At 36.9% G+C, this 26386-nt stretch overlaps 1 protein-coding gene and 1 pseudogene across 1 annotated transcript in view; one reads left to right on the top strand and one right to left on the bottom strand.

Moving 5' to 3' along the window:
* The window catches only part of PDE11A (phosphodiesterase 11A), a 385868-nt gene that overhangs the window by 21917 nt on the left and 337565 nt on the right, over positions 1-26386 (top strand). The window lies entirely within an intron of this gene.
* Positions 6510-15210, bottom strand: LOC124238745 (cytosolic 5'-nucleotidase 3A-like; annotated as a pseudogene).

Genomic DNA, 26386 nt, shown 5'->3' with positions numbered 1-26386 from the left:
TGGGGAAAGAAAGCCACTGAAGCAATCAAAAATAATAAGTGGGGTGTGGGATAACATCGGAAATAACATCTAGGGAAATCTCACAGAACTCAAGACAGGAAGTTAGTCAAGCTGTGGGGACAGAATTTGGAGAGTTCCTAATGCTTCTAGTCTGATTCCTGTTCTGTATTCTGAATGTAGTGGTGTATTTGTGTAGCACTTTATGAGTTATAAAATGCTTCATCTCAATTCATCCCTACTGCTGTGAAAGGTAGGAATCATTATCTCCATTTAAAAGGTAAAGAAACTGAGGCTTAGAGAAGTTAAATGGCACAGAATTTTGGGGCCTAAACAGTAGCAGAGCTGAGACAGAATTGAGGGCTTTTGGCATCACATCCAGCAGTTTTTGCACTTCCCAAGAACTTCCTATATGACCATGATCATGAGAGGTTTAGCTCAAGGGAATATATTGGGAAATCATACATTATACTTACATATCAACTTTCTGTTTTCGGAAAATAAAGTAAAATCAGGATTCTAGTTTCACTTTCTTTAGTCATTTCATCATTTCTCTGAAATGGGCTACACCTGGGAAAAGATATTTGCAATTTATAATGTGCCCACTCTTCATGAAGCAAGAGCTTCAAACTTTTGGGGGGCATACTTGATTTCTTCTCTGTTTCCTTCTGCAGAAGTCAACCTTTGCTGATATGTTTAATTATAGACTGGAAAAAAAGTGATCATGTACTGGCCACCAAGAAGAATGACAAACAGTGTTAACTTCTGACTTTTTCTAGTGCGTTAAGTTGAACATAATCTACTGTTTATTACTGCTGACAGATCTCTTTATGGTCTTGGAGCTGCATTTAACAACAACATGGACAGTGGCCCTGAGCATAAATGGCTAACTCTTCAGAGTGGCATAGTGTGATGAAAAGAGCCCAAGCTTTAGACTCAAGCATCTCTGAGTTAGCACTCTAGGTCAGTTATTGGTAAGTTACTTACCTTCTTGTAGCCTCAGGTTCCTCATGTATGTAATGGAGCCAATCATACTCACTTTGCATGGCTGCTGTGAAAATTATATATATGTAAAATGCGTGGCACGCATACCAGGTCCATGGTAGGCTCTTGGTGAATGATAGCCACTGTATCTGAAGAATCATTCAGTTCCATAGTTACCTCAATTCCTTTACAATTTAAACAGATCACATGCCTCATTTAGTACGTCTTTTAAAGGCTAACTTACCACAAGCAATCCTGGAGTAATTGGTATGACACTGTCTACCTTATGCTTGTCTGCTGGCTTGGAAGACCAAGATTGAAAGCCAAAGTCATGAACTGTCTGCTGTTGCAAAGCCAGATTGTGTTGCTGCTCTCTCTTCAAGGCAAGTTTTAGTGTCAGTAGAATCCTGACCTGTCTTTTCTGGATGGGTAAATATATATACTTAGCACTGCAGAATTTGGCTAAAATCTTGAATTTAGTGTGAAGGGAGGGCACAGTGGAGAAATTTCCTAAGGAATTCATGCTATTTATGAGGTATCAGTATGAGTCACATGTCCATGACAGAGACTGTCTGTGAGGAAAATAGCATTGGTTCTTATCAAAAAGCATACCACTCCTTAAATTCCATTTCACAAATGTGCACTGATTACCTAATATCAGCCAGGTATGATTATAATAGTATAAGGCCACATTGCATGAACCACAACCAGAAATTGTCTTTATGACAATACTGATTAGAATCTATGTCTAAAGTTCATGTCTTATAATTATGAATAAGACGTGAATTATGTCTCATAATTCATCTTTATATTGTAAAAGAAAAAAAACCTATGAAACCCTCCTCCTCAGCATCTGAAATGGGTTCCTCACCACCCACACCCAAGGGGAACAGTAGCCCCTCATCTCTGGAGATTGTTTCGGGTGTTGCCTCCCCCCATTCTCTGTCTCCTACTAAACTCTCTGAACTTCCTAGTCTTCTTTGAAACAGTATATCTAGATTGTTCCTCTCTTGCTTGCCCCTCTGATTGACTGCTTTTTGCATGCTCTTCTTAGCTTTCTGATTTGGCCTTCTTTTCAAATGCTACCTCTGTTTGCCATCCTCTTCCACCTTTTGACCTCATGAACAACATGTGATACCCATCCCTACATCTAACCGAAGCTTTTGTTGTAACACACACTGGTCCAGATCCAGTGTTCTGAGATCTCAATTGACTGTTGGAGGAGACAAGAATAGAGCTTAGGCTCCCTGTCATGACCCATAAAAAGCACTTACCTTTCTTTAGAAATTTATTAAGAAAGCTTGGCCAAGATGTATTGAGTTTTGCAGGATTATCCTGCAGAAGAATATTTTAGCTGTGGTAATTCCTTCTCTTGATAGCTTTTAGGAGATTGTATTATCTCAGATCACTACTGCAGAAAGTACACCTCTAAATTAGTTATTTGCAAAGATATGGATTATCAGAATCATTTCTCATCTGCTTTTATCTCAGTTGAATTTAAGGAATTTGTGGCTAGGAAATTTACAAGCTGTCATGATTCTATTTCATTTAAGAGACCCATCTGAAAAGATGGTGTCAAATGCTAAGGATGCCCTTGGGTGGATGGTTGGGGATGATAAGTCAAGAAGTTTAGGCAGGTTTCTGTTCCTCAGCATGTCACTCTATATACCACAATTGGAAACAATCTTGATGAATTACTAAGGGTCTTAAGACCTCCATCAAGACTAAATTTAGGAGCACAAGACAAAAAACAACAGGGAAAGTTTTTATCCCACCTGTAAGTCTTTGCTAGTTGCTGTGGATCTGGACCAAAGTTGGTTCAAGTTTTTCTAATTAATATTCAGACCACAAGGCATATAAAATCTAAGCACACGATGTGTTGTGTGGATTTGGAAAATCAAGCAGTCCGCTATTAATATCCAGGCTTAGTCACTTATTGCCCTTGGCCTTGGGTACATTGCTTAACTGCTCATTACCTTGGTTTCCGAATATATAAAATACTTACCACGCAGTTCCCAGGGTGTTCTTCTCAGTTGACAAGAGCAGAGCTGTTAGAGGCATTAGAGTCTTCTGTCATTGACATTTTGGATATATTTCCTTAGTACCCCGAACCACCAATAGAGGAAGCCTAAATCCTGTGTTAACCCCTGCTGTCAAAGTTAAGTTGTTATTAAGCTCACAAGATACACCCTCAATAATGCAAAAGCAAGGTCAAAAAAGGTACATTATTCCTGGTTAAAATACTCTGTCAGCTAAGGGAGAGACAGGTGTCATGACTGCTTGGAATCTCTGGGGTTCAATGTTGATGAATTGCTCAGAATTTTTACCTTTCGTTGCCTGCTGCAAAGTCTTGCTAACAGCCCTCTTGCCCCTAACTGCTGTTTTTTAAAAACTTCTATGTAACATAATAATAATTTTAGAGAATTCATGGCAGAAAATCTTACATACTTTCAGGATTTTAAAATCAGTTTTTCCATTCTGAATATTAATCAACAAAATCACATACTGAGGCCCATTGTGGAGAGAATGGAAAGCATATTATATAAAACTGATTACCTATACTTTAATATCTTCCAGTATGCACAAAAGTCTATTAGTTTTGATTATCCACACACCCTTCAAAATTCTGTATATAAAGTTCTGTATTAGATCTTTTATAATATAAAATAGGTAAAGTATATAACCAATATGGATTTTATTTAGTTATATGTATCTTTAGAATTATTGCATATTTATGTGATATGTGAGGCTAGCTGAGCCTATATAAGAAAATTGCCATATTTACTAATTGTCCCCTTTGCTCACACAAGAAAGCATGCTCATTACTTAACACCTATAGAAACAGAAAGAAAGAATAGTAATATTTATACCATTTCTTTAAACATCTTTGAAAAGAAAGCAACAGCTTCTTATGTGAGAAAATCATTTTTGTCTGATCATCTAAAGTTTTTGTGAGATGATAAATGTGAGTGTTATGAGGAACTTATGCTCAAGAGAGTCCTTTAATTCACAGGCAGATTCAGCTAATTGTATTGTAACATCTAGGGGGCAATGCTTGAAATATTGTCTTTTCTTAGAGAAAAGGATACAGGACAGGTATGTGAAACTGAACACATAGTTCAAAAGGGGAATTAAGTGCTTTGGTACCTTGACAATGACATCTGTCATATACAGTATTATGGAAGAACTGGAGAACTATTGCCACATGGACTTACAATAAATATTGAGTTCTGCCGCCTTTGAAAAAAGTTTTTTTTGCATGCGAAAATAGCTCATTTTAGGTTTTATCCAATTAGAGGTTAATACTTCTTTGGACAAACAAATGACATAGTTTTTTTTTTTTTTAGTTCTGACTGCTTATTATTATCAATCTATATTTGTTGATTAGATTATTAACTTCACATTACATGTCAGTAGATCAAAGTCATAAAAGTTATTTGGACAAAACAGTGTGGAAAGGACTGTAGAGAAGGAAGGCAATTCTATTTAGTAGATTATCTGTAATACATAGCAATGTCAACACAGTGAAAGACAAGACAAGTGAACAAATTGAAGTGTATCGTTCTCTGAATAAACATTCAGTTTTAGTACCAGTAACTCTGGAGAGTAAAGTCTTAGTTTAGTGGTCTAGCCACAGTGTTGCCATTACCATAATGAGAGTTGGGTTATTAACTGCTCACGTACGTTGCTAAAGCATGCGCCTTAGAACTCTGCAAATGAAAGTAAAAACAAAATGTGTGCTGAACATATTGGCAGTGATAAGAGCTTTAGCCCCTCAGTTTTTTTGTATTGTCCATTGCCTTTTTTGAAAATTGTGAAATGTGTCATTATCCAAAGGGGAGAAGAAAATGTATACGTACAGCCTAAAGAATGATTATAAACTGGACATCCTTCTACTTATACCAGGTTAAGACATAAAACATTGCCATTACCACTGAAGTCTGCTGCCCCCTCACAGTTACGTCATACTCCCTCCCCAAACTTACTCCTGTAATCACTATTGTGAGTATTGTGTGATTATTCTGTTGCTTTGCCATCTATGTCTGTTTTCCTATACAATTTCATTTTCTCTGCTTTTGAACTTTGTATAAATGGAATCATTCTATGTACATTCTTCTTTTTCTGCCCAACATTATGTTTTTGAGATTAATTCATGTTGAAATGCATAGTCATAATATCCGCTTCTGTATAATATCCCTGTGAATAAATATGTCACAATTTATCCATTCTACCATTGATAGGCTTTTGAGTTATTTCTGGGCTTTTTTTGCTACTGTAAATAATGCTGCTGTAAACAGTTTGTACATGTCTGCTGGTTTACTTGTGTGGTATGCTGAATAATGGCTTCCCAAAGATGTCCACATCCTAATCCTCAGAACTTGTGAATATGTTGCCTTGTATGACAAGAGGGACTTTGAAGAAGTGACTAAGCAAAGATTTTGATGTGGGGAGATTATCCTGGATTATCTGAGGGGGCCAATATAGTCACAAGGGTCTTTATAAAAGGGAGGTAGGAGGGTCAGAGTTCAAGAGAGACATAGGGAGATGCTGCACTGCTTTGAAGTGCATTTGAAGATGGAGGATTGGGCCATGAGCAAAGGAATGCAGAAGGCCTACAGAAGCTAGACAAGGCAAGGGAGTGAATTCTTTCCTACAGCCTCCAGAAGGAATGCAACCCTGCTGACCTTGATTTGGGATTTCCGACCTCCCAAACTGTGAGGATGAATTCATGTTTAAAGCCACTAAATTTGTGGTAATTTGTTATCGCAGCAATAGGAGACGAATGTACTTGTGTAGGAGTTTTTTTGGAGTACATATGTAGAAGTAGAATTTTTGGGTCCATAGCTTATGCACATGTCAAATTTAAATGACAATCTGTTTTCCAAAGGAGGGCGCAGTATTTTCACTCCCTCTAGCAATGTGTGTTGGTTTCTGTTGCTCCACATTCTTGCTAAGATTTGATATTATCAGATTTTTTAGTTTTTGCCAGTCTGGTGTGTTGAAAGTTGTATCTCATTGTGGTTTTAATTTTTATTTTCCTGGTCACTAAAGAGGTCCATCAATCATCCCCACCCTTTGTTTTTCAGAGATGCTGATACCACCAGCGTGATTTACCCAAATTATGAAAACAGCAACACTTAAAATCATGCACATTATTTGACCATTTCCTGAAACTACTTTTTGAAAGTTTTATATAAACTTTCCCAGTATAAAAAGATTCCTCAAAAAGTGCATGATAATATTAAACTACAAAATCAGTTTTGGAAAAGTAAGGAGTTATTCTCTAATTTTGGCTTCAAGTTTTTTTTTTAACCTGTTTTAAAAATATGGTGGGGAGTGTGTTGGGAGAGGTGGAGAAAAAAGGGTTTCCAGCTGATGGATTCAGTGTATTGAAAAATACAGAAGTGATATAAAGGAAAAACTTTAAGAGCAAGAGCACATTAAAATAGCAGTCTTTCAGCAAAATGAGCAGATGAGAAGTTCTTGTATCAGTTTACGGGAGAAAGGTGTTCCTGAAGAATACTTATTTATAGAAACTTGTGTAGGATAGTGTTGGCTACCTCCAATGAGTACTAAACTGTACTAAAACAATATTGCAAGAGCCCTTGTACTTTTCTAAAAGTTCACTTATTCACTTATTATTATTATTGTTGTTAGTGCTGTCAAATTGATTCTGATTCTTTGTGACCCTGTGTACAGTAGAGCTGAACCCTCACCTTCTGGCACTATATCAGACAATGCTCCACTGCTATTCACAGGGTTTTCGTGGCCAATTTTTTCATAAGTGGGTGGCCAGGTCCTTCTGCCTAGGCTGTCTTAGTCTGAAAGCTCCACTGAAACCTGTCCACCATGGGTGACCCTGCTGGCATATGAAATACCAGTGGCATAGACTTCAGCATCACAGATGCCACAGTATGACAACTGACAGAAGGGTAGTGTGGTTCCCTGACTAGGAAATGAACCCAGGCTGCGGCAGTGAGAGTGCCGAGTCTTAACCACTAGGCCAGCAGGGCTGGCTACACTCTTTCATTTAGATACCCAATTTTCTGAATGTGTTCGACATTGGCTGCTCCATCTGCCATTCTTAAGTCTTCTTGGGAGTCTCCCAACAGAATCATGGTGCTATTGTCTTTTAGTGGATTGAAATATTCTGTTTTTGTTAAATATGTGGATTAAATCCCCTTTATGTTGTTTGAAAACCCCATTTCCATCAAAATCTATGAAACTGGGCACTACTTTGACATTTGGATGATAACACTAGCTTGACAGGTAACCTCTTGTAGCACCTCACCTATACAGTACAAAAAATATGAACACAGGGATATTGTGTTGTTGGAGCTTATAAAATAAATCTCATATCCTTCCTTGAACATGACATCAGATTATTCCATAATTTCTTTAAGTTTAACTTTGATAGAGTGTTAAATAGTGGCTGGCCCTGTGGCCAAGTGGTTAAGTTCACGTGCTCCGCTTCAGTGGGCCAGGGTTTCACTGGTTCGGATCCTGGGCGTGGACCTAGCACCGCTCATCAGGCTATGCTGAGGTGGCATCCCACCTAGTAGAACTAGGAGGACTTACAACTAAAATATACAACTATGTACTGGGTGGCTTTGGGGAGAAGAAGATGAAGACAAAGAAGAAGAAGAAGAAAAAAGATTGGCAGCAGATGTTAGCTCAGGGCCAATCTTAAAGAAAACAAAAGCGTTCAACAAGCAAATTATGTGACTTAGTATACTATTCTACCACATAAGGGTAATTCTCTTCTCTGGTAAAAACTAGGTCAACTTCAAAAGCATAATATTTTTCCTTTAGTTGAATATCTTTTTTTGACAATTATCTATAACCAGTTTACAGTTGTCAATGATATGATGACATGTTGGGCATCTTTTTCTTTGGAGGAAAGTCTACTTAGTGTCATATAAAAGTCTGTTATTATCTGAAGTATGGCAGCTCCTTTGACAACAACGCAGATAATTTCTTCTACCCTTGTAGGGTTCTTGATGTGAATTGCATGTTTCTGGAATTTTGGCATCATTTTCACAAGGACAGCAGACTCTTGATTAGTCATTTCTTATTTATCCAATATTCATCTCAATGATCTTGATTTTCTTTTTTTTTTTTTAAATTTTTATTTTTTTCAGATGTACATCATATTTCAAATTCTGGATACATTACATCATGTTCACCACCCGAACACTAATTATAGTGCATCCCCTCACATGTGACCCTAATCACCCCTTTTGCCCTCCCCCCTCCCGCCTTCCCCAATGGTAACCACCAGTCCAATCTCCAATGCTATGTGTCTTTTTCTTTTTGTCATTTTTGTCTTCTACTTATGAGTGAGATCATATGGTATTTGACTTTCTCCCTCTGACTTATTTCACTCAGCATAATACCCTCAAGGTCCATCCATGTTGTCACAAATGGCTGGATTTCGTCATTTCTTGTGGCTGAGTAGTAGTCCATCGTGTATAAATACCACATCTTCTTTATCCATTCGTCCCTTGATGGGCATCTAGGTTGCTTCCAAGTCTTGGCTATTGTGTATAATGCCGCAATGAATATAGGGGTGCAAGTATCTTTATGCCTTTGTGTTTTCAAGTTCTTTGGATAAATACCCAGCAGTGGAATAGCTGGATCATATGGTAGATCTATCCTTAATTTTCTGAGGATACTCCATACTGCTTTCCATAGTGACTGTACCAGTTTGCACTGCCACCAGCAGTGGACAAGGGTTCCCTTCTCTCCACACCCTCTCCAACATTTGTTGTTTCCTGTGTTGTTAATTATAGCCATTCTGACCGGAGTGAGGTGATACCTCATTGTAGTTTTGATTTGCATTTCCCTGATAGCTAATGATGTTGAGCATCTTTTCATATGCCTGTTGGCCATCTTTATTTCTTCTTTGGAGAAATCCCTGTTCAGATCTTTTGCCCATTTTCCTAATTGGATTGTTGGTTTTTTTGTTGTTGAGCTGTATGAGTTCTTTGTATATTTTGGATATTAACCCCTTATCTGATATGTGGTTTGCAAATATCTTCTCCCAATTGTTAGGTTGTCTTTTCGTTTTGTTGATGGTTTCCTTTGCTGTGCAGAAACTTTTTAGCTTGATGTAGTCCCATTTGTTCATTTTTTCTTTTGTTTCCCTTGCCCAGTCGGACATGGGACTTGAAAATATGCTGCTCAGACCAATGTCATAGAGCGTACTGCCTATGTTTTCTTCTAGAAGTCTCATGGTTTCGGGTCTTACATTCAAGTCTTTAATCCATTTTGAGTTGATTTTTGTGCATGGTGTAAGGGAATGGTCTACTTTCATTCTTTTGCATGTGGCTGTCCAGTTTTCCCAACACCGTTTATTGAAGAGACTCTCCTTTCTCCATCGTATGCTCTTGGCTTTCTTGTTGAATATTAGCTGTCCGTAAACGTGTGGGTTTACTTCTGGGCTCTCAATTTTGTTCCATTGATCTGTGTGTCTGTTTTTGTGCCAGTACCATGCTGTTTTGGTTACTATGGCTTTGTAGTATAATTTGAAATAGGGGAGTGTGATACCTCCAGCTTTGTTCTTTTTTCTCAGGAATCCTTTGGCTATTCGGGGTCTTTTGTTGTTCCATATAAATTTTAGGATTCTTTGTTCTATTTCTGTAAAAAATGTTGTTGGAACTTTGATAGGGATTGCGTTGAATCTATAGATTGCTTTAGGAAGTATGGACATTTTAACAATGTTAATTCTTCCAATCCAAGAGCACGGAATATCTTTCCATTTCTTTGTGTCTTCTTCTTTTTCTTTCAACAATGTTTTATAGTTTTCGGCGTACAGATCTTTCACCTCTTTCATTAAGTTTATTCCTAGGTATTTTATTCTTTTTGTTGCAATTGTAAATGGGATTGTATTCTTAATTTCTCTTTCTGCTACTTCATGGTTAGTGTATAGAAACGCAACAGATTTTTGTACATTGATTTTGTATCCCACAACTTGACTGTATTCCTTTATTATGTCTAAAAGTTTTTTAGTGGACTCTTTAGGGTTTTCTAGATATAAAATCATCTCATCTGCAAAGACTGATGGTTTCACTTCTTCTTTTCCAATGTGGATCCCTTTTATTTCTTTTTCTTGCCTGATTGCTCTGGCTAGGACTTCCAATACTATGTTAAATAAGAGTGGTGACAGTGGGCATCCTTGTCTGGTTCCTGTTCTTAGAGGGATAGCTTTCAGTTTTTCTCCATTGAGAATGATATTTGCTGTGGGTTTGTCATATATGGCCTTTATTATGTTGAGGTATTTTCCTTCTATATCCATTTTATTTAGAGTTTTTATCATAAATGGATGCTGTATCTTGTCAAATGCTTTCTCTGCATCTATTGAGATGATCATGTGATTTTTATTCTTCATTTTGTTAATGTGGTGTATCACGTTGATAGATTTGCGCATGTTGAACCATCCCTGCATCCCCGGAATGAAACCCACTTGATCATGATGTATGATCTTTTTAATGTATTGTTGTATTCGATTTGCTAGTATTTTGTTGAGGATTTTTGCATCGATGTGCATCAGTGATATTGGCCTATAATTTTCTTTTTTTGTGTTGTCCTTGTCTGGTTTTGGTATCAGGATAATGTTTGCTTTGTAGAAGGAGTTAGGAAGCCTCCCCTCCTCTTCAATTTTTTGGAAGAGTTTGACAAGGATAGGCATTAAGTCTTCTTTGAATGTTTGGTAGAATTCACCAGGGAAGCCATCTGGTCCTGGACTTTTATTTTTTGGGAGGTTTTTAATTGCTGTTTCGATCTCCTTACTGGTGATCAGTCTATTCAAATTTTCTACATCTTCTTGGTCCAGTTTTGGGAGGTTGTATGTTTCTAAGAATTTATCCATTTCTTCTAGATTTTCCAATTTGTTGGCGTATAGCTTTTCATAGTATTCTCTTATTATCTTTTATATTTCTGAGGTGTCTTTTGTAATCTCTCCTCTTTCGTTTCTGATTTTATTTATTTGAGCCTTCTCTCTTTTTTTCTTGGTGAGTCTAGCTAAGGGTTAGTCAATTTTGTTTATCTTTTCGAAGAACCAGCTCTTGGTTTCATTAATTTTTTCTATTGTTTTTTTAGTCTCTATTTCATTTATTTCTGCTCTGATTTTTATTATTTCCTTCCTTCTGCTGATTTTGGGCTTTGTTTGTTGTTCTTTTTCCAGTACCTTTAGGTGCACTTTTAGATTGTCTATTTGGGATTTTTTTTCTTTGTTGAGGTAGGCCTGAATTGCTATAAACTTTCCTCGTAGAACTGCTTTTGCTGTATCCCACAGATTTTGGCATGTCGTGTTTTCATTTTCATTTGTCTCCAGGAATTTTTTTATTTCTTCTTTGATTTTTTCATTGACCCAATCATTGTTCAGTAGCGTTTTGTTCAATCTCCACATTTTTGTGGCTTTTCTGGTGTTCTTTCTGTAGTTGATTTCCCGTTTCATACCTTTGTGGTCAGAAAAGATGCATGGTATTATTTCAATCTTCTTAAATTTATTGAGACTTGTTTTGTGGCCTAATATGTGATCGATCCTGGAGAATGTTCCATGGGCATTTGAAAAGAATGTGTATTCTGTGGTTTTTGGATGGAATGTTCTGTATATATCTACTAAGTCCATCTGGTCTAATGTGTCCTTTAAGGCGAGTGTTTCCTTATTGATCTTCTGTTTGGATGATCTATCCATTGGTGTAAGTGGAGTGTTAAAGTCCCCTACTATTATTGTGTTACTGTCTATTTCTCCTCTTATGTCTGTTAATAATTGATTTATATATTTAGGTGCTCCTATGTTGGGTGCGTAGATATTTACAAGTGTTATATTTTCTTGTTGGCTTGTTCCCTTTATCATTATGTAGTGCCCGTCTTTGTCTCTTATTACAGTTTTTGATTTAAAGTCTATTTTGTTTGATATAAGTATTGCTACCCCCACTTTCTTTTCTTTGCCATTTGCATGGAATATCTTTTTCCATCCTTTTACTTTCAGTTTGTGAGTGTCTGTAGGTCTGAAGTGTGTCTCTTGTATGCAGCATATACATGGATCTTGTTTTTTTATCCAGTTGGCCATCCTAAGGCATTTGATTGGAGCATTTAATCCATTGACATTTAAAGTAGCTATTGATAAATATGTATTTATTGCCATTTTGTCACTTTTTCTTTTTTTGGGTTGTTTTAGTAGTTCTTCTCAGTTCCTTTCTTTTTCTCTTGCTCTCTTCACTTGTGGTTTGATGGCTATCTTTAGTAATATGTTTGATTTCTTTTGTCTTACTTTTTTTCCTGCTTGTTATAGGTTTCTGGTTTGTGGTTACCATGAGGATCCTATTTAATATGCTATGCATATAACAGTCTATGTTGAGAAGATAGACTCTTTAGCTTGACCTCTTTCTAAAAGTGCTACTTTTTCACTCCCCTCCTTCCACATTATATGTTTTTCACATCATATATAGCCTTTTGTTTAGTGTGTGTATATACATTACCCTCTTATCATTGAAATAGGTAATTTTAGTACATTGTCTTTTACCCTTCATATTACCTTCACAGGTAGTTGATCTGCTGCCTTTACTATACTTTTACCTTACGAGTGATTTTATTGCCTGTTTTTTCTTATTGTTGTTTGGGTTTTTTTGATAATTTTTTTTCTTTTATCTCTATTTGTGGTCATTACTTTCCCACTTAAATAAGTCCCTTCAGCATTTCTTGTAGAACTGGATTCTTAGTGATAAACTCCTTTAATTTTTGCTTGTCTGGGAAGCTCTTTCTCTCTCCTTCCATTCTGAATGACAGCCTTGATGGATAGAGTATTCTTGGTTGTAGGTTTTTTCCTTTTAGCACTTCAAATATGTCATGCCATTCTCTTCTCGCCTGTAGGGTCTCGACTGAGAAGTCTGCTGACAGCCTGATGGGCTTCCCATTATATGTCACTTGTAGCCTTTCTCTTGCTGCTTTTGGGATTCTCTCTTTGTCTTTAATTTTAGACATTTTGATTATAATATGTCTTGGTGTGGGCCTCTTTGGGCTTCTCTTGTTTGGAGCTCTCTGTTCTTCCTGAACTTGGATGTCTGTTTCCTTCCTCAGGTGACGAAAATTTTCCTCTATTATTTCAACAAATAAATTTTCTGCCCCTTTGTCTCTCTCTTCTCCTTCTGGGACTCCTATAATCCAAATGTTAGCACACTTGATATTGTCCCAGAGTTCCCTTACACTGTTCTCATTCTGTCTAATTCTTTTTTCTCTTTTCTGTTCTGCTTGGGTGATTTCCTCTAATCTTTCATCTAGCTCGCTGATCCGTTCTTCTGCTTCCTCTACTCTGCTATTGAGTCCCTCTAGTGAATTTCTCATTTCAAGTATTGTATTCTTCATTTCTGATTGGTTCTTTTTTATATCTTCCAATTCTTTGCTGATGTGCTCACTGTGTTCATCTATTCTTCTCTGCATATCTGTGAGCATCCTCATTATATTTTGTTTGAATTCCTTTTCAAGGAGGTCGCTAGTTTCTGTTTCACTTAGTTCTCTTTCTGGTGTTTTGTAGTGTTCTCTTGCTTGGAAAGTATTCCTTTGCCTCCCCATTATGCCTCTTTCTCTGTGCTATTTTCTTTGTACTAGGTGAGTCGGCTATGTCTCCTGATCTTGGAGAAGTGGTCTTATGTATGAGATGCCTTATGAGGCCCAGCAGTGTGCTTCCCTGTCGTCACCAGACCATAAGAACCAGGAGTGACCCCTTTGTGGGCTACTTGTGTTCTTCTGCTGTGGCAGGGCTGCTCCCACTGCAGGTACCCAGGGAGTCTGATCTTTCCTTCCCTGGCCAGCTGTTTGTAAATCCGGTTTGGAGGGGCCTCAGCACTGTTGGCTACAAAGTCTATTAGCACACTCTTATTGCAGGTGTCCTCTTAATTGGGTTGGTACCCAGTGTAGGTGGTTGCTAGGCTCAGGGGCATACAGTTGTGATAGGCCTGAGGCCAACAAGGCTGATGTCAGTTCTCTTAGAAGTGCAGCTGAGTGGAGGTGGCCCTTGGCATGGAGGCACTCAGCTGTTTCAGGCTTTGGAAGGTGGGGCTGATCCTTTTTATGGCTATTTGTGAAGCGCAAGTCTTCTGCCTCTGATAAGTCTCACCCCTCTCTGGACCACATACACTGTCAACACAGTCCTGGTCCGTGCACACTTCTCAACCCCCTGGAGCGTACCCCACCACCACACCGCAGAGGCCCCCACCTCTGCCCCAATGCCCCCCACAGTTCACCTGGTCCTCACACAAGCCCTGCCCCACAGAGGCAGACACCCTTGCCTGCCTGTAGAGGATTAAGGCACTCAGTCAATGCAGGCTGAAAAGTAGCCTGAGGGTTTGCTGTTAGGTGGGGCCAGTCCCTAGGGCGGGTTGCCTGCCCTGGCTGAGCTGGATTAAATCTGTGCTCTAGTGGGTGTGGCAGACCCCTGGGCTAACAGCCTAAGTGATGCACCTCAATGGTCCCCACCAGTGTCCGTATCAGCACGCCTGGACCAGCTCAGAACAACGACCCCCACCAATGTCTCAGTCTCAGGAGAGGATCCTCCTCTCACCAAGATGCACCCAGAGCCCACCAGGTGAGTCTTGTTCCATCAAAGGACAGTCAGCCTTCTCTCTGGTGATTTTACGTTGCTGCAATGAGTGAGTTTGTGCTTAAAGGTGGGCCCTTTAAGACCCGGATCTTTTCGGCTTTCGACCGATAGCTTTTCTGGGGCATCCTCGCTGCAGTTAATAGCCAGCAAAGCTAGATAGTAAGATCCCGCTCTCAGTTGGGCTGAGTCCGAAGGATGGTTATAGCACTATTGCCCCTGCTTCGGACCTCACTCCTCCAGGGAGGGCTGCATACCTTAGGTTGGCTCCCGCCTGGCCAGCTGAGAAGCTCTGCTGCTCCCAAAGGTGGCTTTTTTCCTCTCTGGCCGGAGTTACTGCCTCTTCTGCTTTCGTCAGGACTGTCCCTTGTCGTGGGGGTTCTTTTTATCCAGTTTTCAGTTTTCAATCCTGGGTGATTCTTCCCAAAATTGTTGTAACCTGGTTGTGTTCGTGGGAGGAGGCGAGTTCAATGTCTGCTAACAGCGCCATCTTGACAAGAACTCCTGATCTTGATTTTCTACTGGCTGTCTTCAAGGTGAATATGTATTGGGCCAGCAACACCATGGCCACCAGGCACAAACTATGGCTTTCCCTGCTGAACCACTCTCCCTATAGCCACTTGGTCCATGGCCCTCATTTACCTCCAGGCAGGAAAAGAAGAAGTTACTCACAGTGGATAGGAAGACATGCACATGCTCCATGGTGAACCCTGTGAACATCTCCTCAATCATCTTTTCATATGTTTGTGTTATTTGTGTTTCCTATTCTATGAAATTCTTGTTCATGTCAGTTGCCCATTTCTCCTACTGTTTGCCTTTTTCTTATAGACTTTTAAGAGATCTTTACATGGATATATTGTGAACACTAACCCCCTTATTGGTTATATTTATTGTTAATATCTTCTTCTCTATGGCTTGCTTTTCATTCTTAATGGTGAGCTTAATGCAATTTAATTTATTGATATTGTTATTAAATTTTGCATTCTTTGCTTCTTGTTTAAGAAACAAGAGGTTATAAAGAAAAATATTCTATATTGTCTTTGGAAAATTTTATAATTTGGTGTTTGATAGCAAGTATTTAATCTAATTACACTTCATTTTTGTGTTAGAGTGTGAGATAGGAATACGGCTTCTTTTTTTTTCCTATTTGGATAAACAGTTCACCTAGTGTTATTTATTGACTAGTTCGTCTTTTCTCATGATCTGTAATGTCTGCTTTGTCTTAAATCCATTTTCCATATAAACATGTGTTTGTTACTAGGCTCTCTATTCTTTCTTTGGTCTATTTGGTCTTTCTTTGGGCTGCAGATTTGGTCTGCACCAATATCACACAGCCTTAATTTCCGTAGTTTATAATAAGTTTTGATAGCTACTAGGGAGAATCTCCCAACCCCACCACACACTTTGTTCTTCTTCAGGACTCTCTTGGCTTTTGTTGACTCTTTATTCTTTCAAATAAATTTTGTAATCAGCTTGTTGAGTTTGACATGCACATGCACATTCTGATAGAATTTCTATTGGAATTGTGCTGAAGTTGTAGATCAATTTGGAGAGAACTATGATATGCTTTATAATATTCAGTTTTCTTACCAAATAATATGATGGATCTTCCTATTTACTTAATCTTCTTTAATGTTTTTCAATAAAATTTTTGTTTTCTCTATAGAAGTCTTACCCATTCTTTATTTTATCCTAGATATTTAAAAATGCTTATTTCTATTTTAAATTGTATCTTTTAAAAATTTACATTTTTAGCCAATTGTTGTCTGTATCTAGAAATGCAATTTATTTTTGTGTATTGATTTTGGTTCTAACATCCATCTTATTAATTTGAGTTTTTACTTTTTAAAAATCCTTTTCCCCTGGGGTTGGCCTGGTGGTGTGGTGATTGAGTTCAGGCACTCCACTTCAGTGGCTCAGGGTTCGCAGTTTCAGATCCTGGGCATGGACCTACACATCACTCATCAAGCCGTGCTGTGGCCACATAGCACATACAAAGATGGAGGAAGATTGGCACAGGTGTTAGCTCAGCAACAATCTTCTTCAGTCAAAAAGAGGAAGATTGGCAACAGATGGCAGCTCAGGGCCAATCTTCCTCACCAAAAAAAAAAAAAGTGAATAAAAATCCTTTTCCCATGTGACATAGAAACCTAAAAGTAAATTTTAAGGGAAAGGAAATTAGTATTTACTAAGTTCCTACTCTGTGCCAAATAGTCAACATAGGTTATTTCACTTAATCCTCACAACTATTTTGTTGCTTATTTTCCTGAACAAACATTTATTAAATAGCCACTATGTGTTAAGCTTTTTTTTTTTTAATTTTCCATGTGAGCAGTCATATCATCTGCAAATAATGAAAGTTTTATTTCTCTCTTTCCAATTCTTTACCTTTATTTATGTTTCATGCTTTACTGTGCAAGGACCTCCAGTACAATGTAAAATAAGATTGATAAAAACAGTAATCCTTATCTTGAACTTGATCTTATGGAGGACGCTTTCAAAGTTTTGTTGTTAGGTATGAGCTTTCTGTGGGTTTGTGAAGCGCCCTTTATTGGGTTAAGAAAGCACCTTCCTTCCCCAAGGGGAAAAAGGACTATCACTTAAAATATGACATGATTTCTTAAAAAAAAAAAAAAGAGCCATCTATTCCCAGTTTGCTAAGGAGGTTGTTGCTTTTATTTTTTTAATCACAAATGGATGTAGAATTTTATCTAATTTTTTCTGTCTCTATTAAGATATGATTTTTTCACCTTAAACTGTTAATGTGGTGAATTACTTTAATTGATCTTCTCTTGATAAACCAATCTAGAATTCCTAGGATACACCAACTTGGTCATAATAAATTAGCCTTTTTATATATTGTCTGACTTATTTTATAAAAATGTTTATTATAAATGAGATTGATCTCTATTTTTCTTTTCTTATAATATCCTTGTCTGATTTTGAAAGCAAAGTTATATCACAAATGGATCTTTTTCCATTGTGTGAAATAGTTTGTGTAAGATTAGAATTTCCCAATGTTTGAATGTTTGGTAAAATAGCTGAGATATCCATCCAGTGCCTATGTGTGTATGTGTATGTGTGTGTGTTTAATGGGACTATTTTAAACTACTGATTCAATTTCGTTAAAGCCTATAGGACTCTCCATGTTCTGCGTGTTTTAAAGACTTTCTTTTTAACCTGTACATATCTGTTTATTTCATCTAAGTTTTCAAATTTATAGGCACAAAGTCGTTCATAACATCTTATCTGTTTAATCTCTGAAGCAACTATAGCTTTGCCCCCTTTTTATTCCTGGTTTAAAAATTTTAATGCCTCTCTCTTTTTTCCCCTTGATTATTCTCTCTAGAGATTTGTATATTTTATTACTTTTTTGACCTTTGTGATCCTCTACATTATATGTTTATTTTCTTTTTCATTAACTTCTGCTCTTATTTTTATTATTTTCTCTCATCTTCCTGAGTTTATTTTACTGTTATTTTTTTCTAATTCCTTATGGTTGGGTGATCACTTTATTAAGTTGAGCTTTTCTTTCTTTTCTAATGCAAGCACTTAAGACTAACCTTTAAGAACCTCTTTAATTGTGTCCTATAGTTTTGGTACATAATATTTATGTAATCATCTTGGTATTCTTCTAAATAGTTTATAATTTCAATTTTGATTTTTTTGATTGACAGGTTGTTCAGAAATGTATTTTAAATTTTCAAATATTTTGTTTCTTTAGTTACACTTTTTTATTGTTTCTAACTACAGTACATTGGGGTTAAATGATATGTTCTGCGTGATACCAGTTATTTGACGTGGTGATTTCAAATTGGCTGACTTGATGACCCAGCTTTTAGTCGATTTTTGTAAATGCTCAATGTCAACTTGACCAATAATATGAAGTGTCCTGTCGTTGGGTATAGTGTGTAGACAGATGTATCAGATGTACTTGTATATGCACATGTTGGTGGGTGGATTATGGTGGAGGGGACAATACCCAATGATACCCGTGAGATAATCTTTCTTTTTAAGTAAGGTAAAGGGACAGGGCACTGAAGTTTTAAACTTGGAGTTTCCATAGATATTATTGGAATTCTGTTATAGCTCTGTATAAAGAAGCATGTGGGAGTCTTGTAGATTTGAGCAGCCCAGGGTTTGTTGTGCTTTTTGCTTTTGTTGTTTTATCCTATGCAGATCCTAAACTAGGAAAAAATTGTTGTTGGTTTAATTGATTGCTCATTTTATTAAAATATCTCAGACATGAACTGAGATTTATGGAATTGTTCCTGACTATGTTGCTTCTATGAGAGTGAGTGCCAGCTGGTATGTCCAATTTTCCTAACCCAGCAGAACCCAGCCCTGAAAATACAATGAATGGTGTAATTGGCTGGCTCTGCCAAGGGCTGGATCTAGTTTGTAAAAAGGCTACTGCAGCGTTTTGCCAGCTGGCCAAGGAAATATCTGGAACAAGGCAGTAGGCAGGAGACCAGTTCCAGGAGGGGCTAACCAACCTATCCAAGGTGAAATAACTTAGATGAGGCTGCCAAAAGCCAGGCTGACTCAGTTCTCCAAGGTATGCAAGCATTTCTTAGAAAGCATTTGGTGCTTCATACTGGAAAAGGTACCCTGAGTGCCGAGACAATCCCTGTGTCTATCCAGATCATTTACAAATGATTCCTGCTGATGGAAACAATCCTCTGAAAGACTTAACCACGTGTTGACACCTTCAGGTTTATGTATCACTCTTCCTCTCAAATTGGAGGGCTGGAAATTTGTGTCTCCATTGTTTTGTGGAGCACAAGGCCGTATAACTTCTAGATGGAGTCCAAGTACTCTCAGCACTGCTGCTTATTTGCAGTCAAGCTGGGGTGAGCACCAGAGAAATGGAGAGCCTGGCCTAGGGACTGGAAAGAAGGGCTTCAGGGACACAGTGGCTTATAGTGGGGAAGGGAATGTGTATGGAAACCACCAGCTCCAGATCCACCTGGAAGGTTGGTGGGAAGTAGTGACATGCTGCTTCCAAGTCCTCTTCCCAATGGATGGGACCTGATTTTTTCCAACCTGGGCTTTCAGTGGTTGAACACACACTTGTGGCTGGAAGATTTGTTCTTATCCTTTTCTTCCAGACTTACATCTACTGATTTAATAGTTTGTTGAGAATTTTATTTTAGGAACCAATATCAGGCTACTAGTTTTTGGTTTCTAGTATTCATCCTTTTGGAAAGTCAGGATGTTTTCCAGCATTATATCTATGCCACATAAGATACTGTGATGTTTAGCAATTAAATGTGGAGAGGGTGAGAGTCTGAGAGAGTTGAAAAATCCATCCATTTCACATATCAGAATGTTGCCCAACTGTAGTAGCTTGGCAATCTTTTTGTTCTTAGTTCTCTGTGATTTTCAGGAAATATCAAATTCCTTTGGCACTGGTATAGCATTTCAATTGGACTTAATTTTTATGGTGAAGAGTTTTATAGCCAGGGTGATAATGGCTTAAAAAATAACAGGGCCATTTAGACTGCTGCTGTATCCTGCTGAAAGTATAGAATGCTATGCTGTCTATTTTTCACATATTTTTATTATTTATTAAGAGTGACCTGTCTCCATCTTGGCAGTCATTTGCTATATCTTGGCTATCTATTTTACTGACAATCCAATAGTATAATGACTTCTGTCTTTTTGGAGGGCATTTTTGAAGCTATAGTGCTGGATATAATCCCATCACCTCAAGTAACTATGCTAATTAGTGCTGCTTTCTCAACTTCTTCTTTTTTTTTTTTTTGGTGAGGAAGATTGGCCCTGAGCAGATATGTGTTGCCAATCTTCCTCTTTTTGCTTGAGGAAGATTGTCACTGAGTCAACATCTGTGTCAGTCTTCCTCTATTTTGTATGTGGGACACTGCCACAGCATGGCTTGATAAGTGGTGTGTAGGTTCATGCCTGGGATCTGAACCCATGAACCCTGGGCTGCCAAAGTAGAGCACGCAAACCTCACCACTATGCCACCAGCCTGACCCCTAAACTTCTTTTTTTCATATCATTTCCTCATGTCATAATAAAATGACTTATAACTTGTATAATAATAACCTACAATGCTTTTTTAGTGGTAATGTGGATATACCATAATATAATCAATTTCCTGTCAAATATTTAGGTATTTTTCAATTTTTCTTATCATAAATTACTAGAGATGAAATTACGGTATTGAAGAGTATTAAAATTTTGAAGGTTTTTGTCACTTATTGCTAAATTGTCCTCCGTATATATTGTACTAATTTGTATTTTCATCAGCAACGTATAAAAGTAGACTTTCACAAAAATTTTCAATAAAGTCAAGTATCTTAACATCTTAAATTTTTAATCTTTGCCAGTTTTATAGCAAAAGCTACAACCATTGTAATTTGATAGTTTTCACGTATTTATAGCCCATGAAAATTTTTTCTTTTGGTAATTGCTCTTCCTATCCATTGCTCATTTTTTCTCATTGATTTTTAAGAATTCTGTATGTTAAAGATTTAATGCTTTGTCAGCCATAAGTGTTTAAAAATATTTTTCCAATTTTATTTTACATTGAATTCTGTTTGTATTTTTTTTGCCTTTTTTTAATTGCAGTCATATTGGTTTATAACATTATACAAATTTCAGGTGTACCTCATTATATTTCAAGTTCTGTATAGAATGCATTGTGTTCACCACCAAAAGTCTAGTTGCCATCTGTCACCATACTCATGTGCCCCTTTACCCATTTTGCCCCCTCCCCACCCCCTTCCCTTCTGGTAACCACCAATCTTTTCTCTATATCTCTGTGTTTGTTTGTTTATCTTGCATGTGTGAGTGAAGTCATATGGTAATGGTCTTTCTCTGTCTGACTTATTTCACTTAGCACAATACCCTCAAGGTCCATCTTTAATGTCGCAAATGGCAAGATTTCATCTTTTTTTATGGCTGAGTAGTATTCCATTATGTATATATACCATGTCTTCTTTATCCGTTCTTCTGTTGATGGTCGCTTGGGTTACTTCCAAGTCTTGGCTATTGTGAATAATGCTGCAATGAACATAGAGGTGCATACATCTTTTTGATTTAGTGTTTTCATGTTCTTTGGATAAATACTCACAAATAGAATAGCTGGATCATATGGTATTTCTATTTTTAATTTTTTGGGGGTCCTCCATATTGTTTTCTATAGTGGCTGCACCAATTTACATTCCCACCAGCAGTGTACAAGGGTTTCTTTTTCTCCACATCCTCTCCAGCACTTGTTTCTTGTCTTTTTAGTAATAGCCATTCTGATAGGCGTGAGATCATATTTTATTGTAGTTTTGATTTTCATTTCCCTAATAATTAGTGACATTGAACATCTTTTCATATGTATTGGCCATATTTATATATGTGTTGGAAAAATATCTGTTCATATCCTCTGCCCATTTTTTGCTTGGGTTGTTTGTTTTTTTGTTGTTGTATGAGTTCTTTATGTATTTTGGATATTAACCCCTTATTTGATATATAATTTTCAAATATTTTCTCCTAATTGGTAGGTTGTCTTTTCATTTTATTGATGGTTTCCTTTGCCGTGCAGAAGCTTTTTACTTTGATGTAGTGCCATTTGTTTATTTTTTCTTTTGTTTCCCTTGCCTGAGGAGACATGGTATTCAAAAAGATACTGCTAAGACTGATGTCAAAGAGCATGCTGCCTATTTTTTCTTCTAGGAGTTTAGGGTTTCAGTTCTTACACTCAAGTCTTTAATCCATTTTGAGTTATTTTTTGTGTGTGGTATAAGATAATAGTATACTTTCATTCTTTTGCATGTGGCTATCCAGTTTTCCCAACACCATTTATTGAAGAGACTTCCTTTCTCTATTGAAAAGATATCTGCACCTGCATGTTCACAGCAGCATTATTTACAGTAGTCAAGACATGGAAACAACCTAGGTGTACATCAATGGATGAATGGATAAAGAAGTTGTGACACACCCACCCACCCACACACGCGCGCGCGCGCACACACACACACATACACAATGGAATATTATTCAGCCATAAAAAATGAGGAAAACCTACCATTTGCAACAACATGGATAGACCTTGAAGGCATTATGCTAAGTGAAATAAGTCAGACAGAGAAAGACAAACACTGTATGATCTCATTTATATGTGGAATCTAAAAGAAACCCAACCAAATTTACAGAAAAAGAGATTGGACTTGTGGTTACCAGAGGTGGAGGGTGGGGGGCGGGAGGAATTGGAGGAAGGTGGTCAAAAGATACAAACTTCTAATTATAAGATAAATAAGTACAAATAAATAGTATAAGATAAATAAGTAATATAGTGTACAACAAGATGACTATAGCTAACACTGCTCTATGATATGTAGGAAAGTTGTAAAGAGAGTAAATCCTAAGAGTTTTCATCACAAGGAGAAATTTTTTTTTCCTTTCTTTTCTTTTTATTGTATCTATATGAGAAGATGGGTGTTAGATGAACCTACTGGGGTAATCATTTCACAATATATGTAAATCAAATCATTATGCTGTATGCCTGAAACTTATACAGTGATGTATGTCTATTATTTCTCAATAAAACTGGGAGAAAAAAGAGTATCAGAAAGGTGCATAGAAAAAAAGTCGTCTCATCTTCAACAACCAATATTTCTAAGAGTTTGCAGAGAGCAGTTTAATATTCATTAAAGCATGTCACTGATCTAACTGTTCTGTCATTTACATTCCTGTGTTTGCAGTGATTAACTCCACTTAGTCTAAATCACCTAGATATTTAAATAAAATTTTAATAAAAGAATTAAAATAGCGTCATTAGTTAGACAGCTGTAGGGATCTATATAGTGTACTGTGCAGGCCTGACTTCTGAGAGCAGATATAAAAAGTAGCGCTGTTAGGTTAATTTAAACTCAAACAAAAGGTCAGCTGGCAAAAAGTAAAGGCCTCTATGACCTCTTGTTCAAATCCTGGAAGCTATAAATCCCACTAAACTACTTAGGGCTTTATTAAGCAGGCCCAACAAAAGATAATCAACACTGTAATTATTGTTCAATTACAGGCAGAATAAGAAGCCTGGCTTTTATTTGTCAAAGTAACAGGCCTTAAGTCATTTGCAAAACCATTTTAATGAATACAGTCATGCATCGCTTAATGATGGGGATATATTCTGAAAATTCAGTCAGATGATTTTGTCATTGTAGAAACATCATGGAGTGTACTTACACAAACATAGATGGTACAGCCTACTACACACCTAGGCTATATGGTACTAATCTTACAGGACCATCATCATATATGTGGTCCCTCATTGACTGAAATGTCGTTATGCAGTGGCACACAACTGTAGTAGAAAGCTGTAGGTTACATAACCAATCAAAGAAAAATCATAAACCCGAAAACTTAAAATTGGTTGAAACCTTAACAGTATCCATCAAGCTTTATGAAAGTCAAGATTACAAGGGCAACTAAAATGCAAAACTCAAGGACAAAATCTATTCAGGTTTCACAATTTCCAGTGTCTCATTTTTATCAAAAAATTCAGCCAAAGAGGGAAGAAAAATGGAAAAACCTGTAGGACTCCAAAATGCAAGTTGTGACCTTGGTTTTTCCTTGTGAAGTGTCTTAAAAACAAGAAGCAAGATGTTCTGTAAAGCAAAACTTTTAAATCTGGGTAACAATTTACAGTGTATTTTATAAGTACTTTAAAAAAAACAATAAACGATTGGGAGAGAATTCTATCCTTAATTATTTTAAGATATATTTGTGCTTCATGGCTCATGCAATGTGCAATGCAATGTGTTTTACAAGGCCCTTAAAACTGATTATTAAATAATTTTAAAGCACTATATTTCCTGAAAGCCTGCTAAGTTATTACTTCTAATCACTGGGTAGAAATAATTTTGAAAATACATTTTTATTGAATTCTTACATTTAATACTTTGCAATTATTGATAGTATGTGTTTCTTTTGTAAATAAAAACTATAGAGAAGTCATCAATTTCCTATTCTAAATATATTTCTGTTATTGATTAAAAAGTTAAAAATGGAAAGACAGAATGACACCTTTTGAAAAGAATTGAGTCCCTCTTGAAATGTAAAATGCTTCTTTTTCTGTCTGAATATATGTTTTAAGTTTTTTAAATTGCTTTCACTGGTAGATCAATTAGTAACACTGATTTAATTCCAATTCATAAAAGCATCTCCTTACATTTATGTCTTATCATAAACATCACTTATTTTCCAGAAAATGCTTGCAAGGCTAAGTTCTTGAAATTTTTGATTAGTCTTTAATGACTTGAAATGTACTATTCTGCTTTTCTCCACACAAAGAAGGATAACTAATTGTTCTGAATTGACAGAAGGCTTGAGATTATATCGCATAAAAACAAAGACATGGCATATGTTAACTAGATAGCTAAAGCTTTGGGCCTCCTAATTTGACACTTGCTGAGAAAAAGTGCAAAATTATCATTGTTATTCTTAATATGTATTCAGAGAATGTCCTTGTTCTACAATAAACAAAAATCTTCTCTCTGAATTGTTTCACAAAAAACTTATAGAGTTTTGAATTGTATAAAATATTACCGAAAAGTCTGTATCTTTTGAAGCTTCCGCCTGGTATGGACCTGAAGTGATGTGGCAGGGGGTGGAACTGCCTGTAAATACATACAGGTCTGCTTATTTGGTAAACATTTAATGGGCACACTTACATTTAATTCTTCTGAACTGAATTAGTGGTTAATCGACGCCATAAAAGAATTTAATATGAGGTTTTGAAACAGTCATTGTTATCACCAAGTTGCTTGGGAGATTATCCATTCTTTAGTTGTGTTGCTAAAGCAGAACAATGTGTCACTTGGCGACAGGGATATGTTCTGAGAAATGAGTCGTTAGGCGATTTCGCTGTTGTGCGAACGTCATAGAGTGTACTTAAACAAACCTAGATGCAACCAAAGTTGCAGGTGAGGTAGTACAAAAGAAAATGATGAATTCTTAAGTTTTTTAATAGATAGCACAGATATCTTTTATAGATATATTGTAAGTGTCCAGATATATTCTAAGTGGAGTTAAAATGCAACTTCATGCTCTAAAAGCTTTACTGTGTGTAATTAAAATGTCTGAGAAAAGGCCAGTACAAGAAGAGAGAGTTATGGGAAGAGTCAGCTAGCCAGAGGTAGCTTTCTTCCTCTCACAGTGGGGTCGTCTAAGAACTGCAGTGAATCAGGGAGACGAGGCTGTAAGATAGAACCGGGAAGGCCAAGAAATCTGCAAATACGGACCAGGGATGGTCAGCATGGAGCTGTGGTTCAAATGCCAAATAGTCAGGAACCAGGGGATACAGGAAAAGCCAAAGTCAAGAAAGTAATGCATGAAAAGCCAGGTCTGGGTTAGGAGTATAGATGTAACAGTGACACACTAGAGACTTGGTCTCGTCCACTGGTTAAAACCTAACAAGGACCACCTCCAACAGAAAGCCTTTTGTACTCTTCCCACTGTGGCCAATTGAGACAATCTGAAAATTTTAATTACGTGTTTTATTTAGGTTTTATTGTTGATATGTGGAAGTTACTGTTTCTGTTTGACAAAAGTTTAATGTTAAAAAGTAATTTTAAAGTTTGCTTTAAAAAGTTCTAAAACCTCTAAGACATCTAAAATACATGTTAAAGTGAAATGTTTTAAAAAATATTTTAAAATCATTCTTTCTTGTGAGAACATAATGATAAATACAGTGACTACCTCATATTAAAATATACCTCAAAACTACAATAATTAAAACTGTAAGCTACTGTTCTAAAAATAGAAAAATTGAAGAAAGGAATAGAA

Source organism: Equus quagga, chromosome 4, assembly GCF_021613505.1.
Source record: "Equus quagga isolate Etosha38 chromosome 4, UCLA_HA_Equagga_1.0, whole genome shotgun sequence".
Taxonomy (NCBI): domain Eukaryota; kingdom Metazoa; phylum Chordata; class Mammalia; order Perissodactyla; family Equidae; genus Equus; species Equus quagga.
This window is presented reverse-complemented; position numbering and strand designations above follow the sequence as displayed.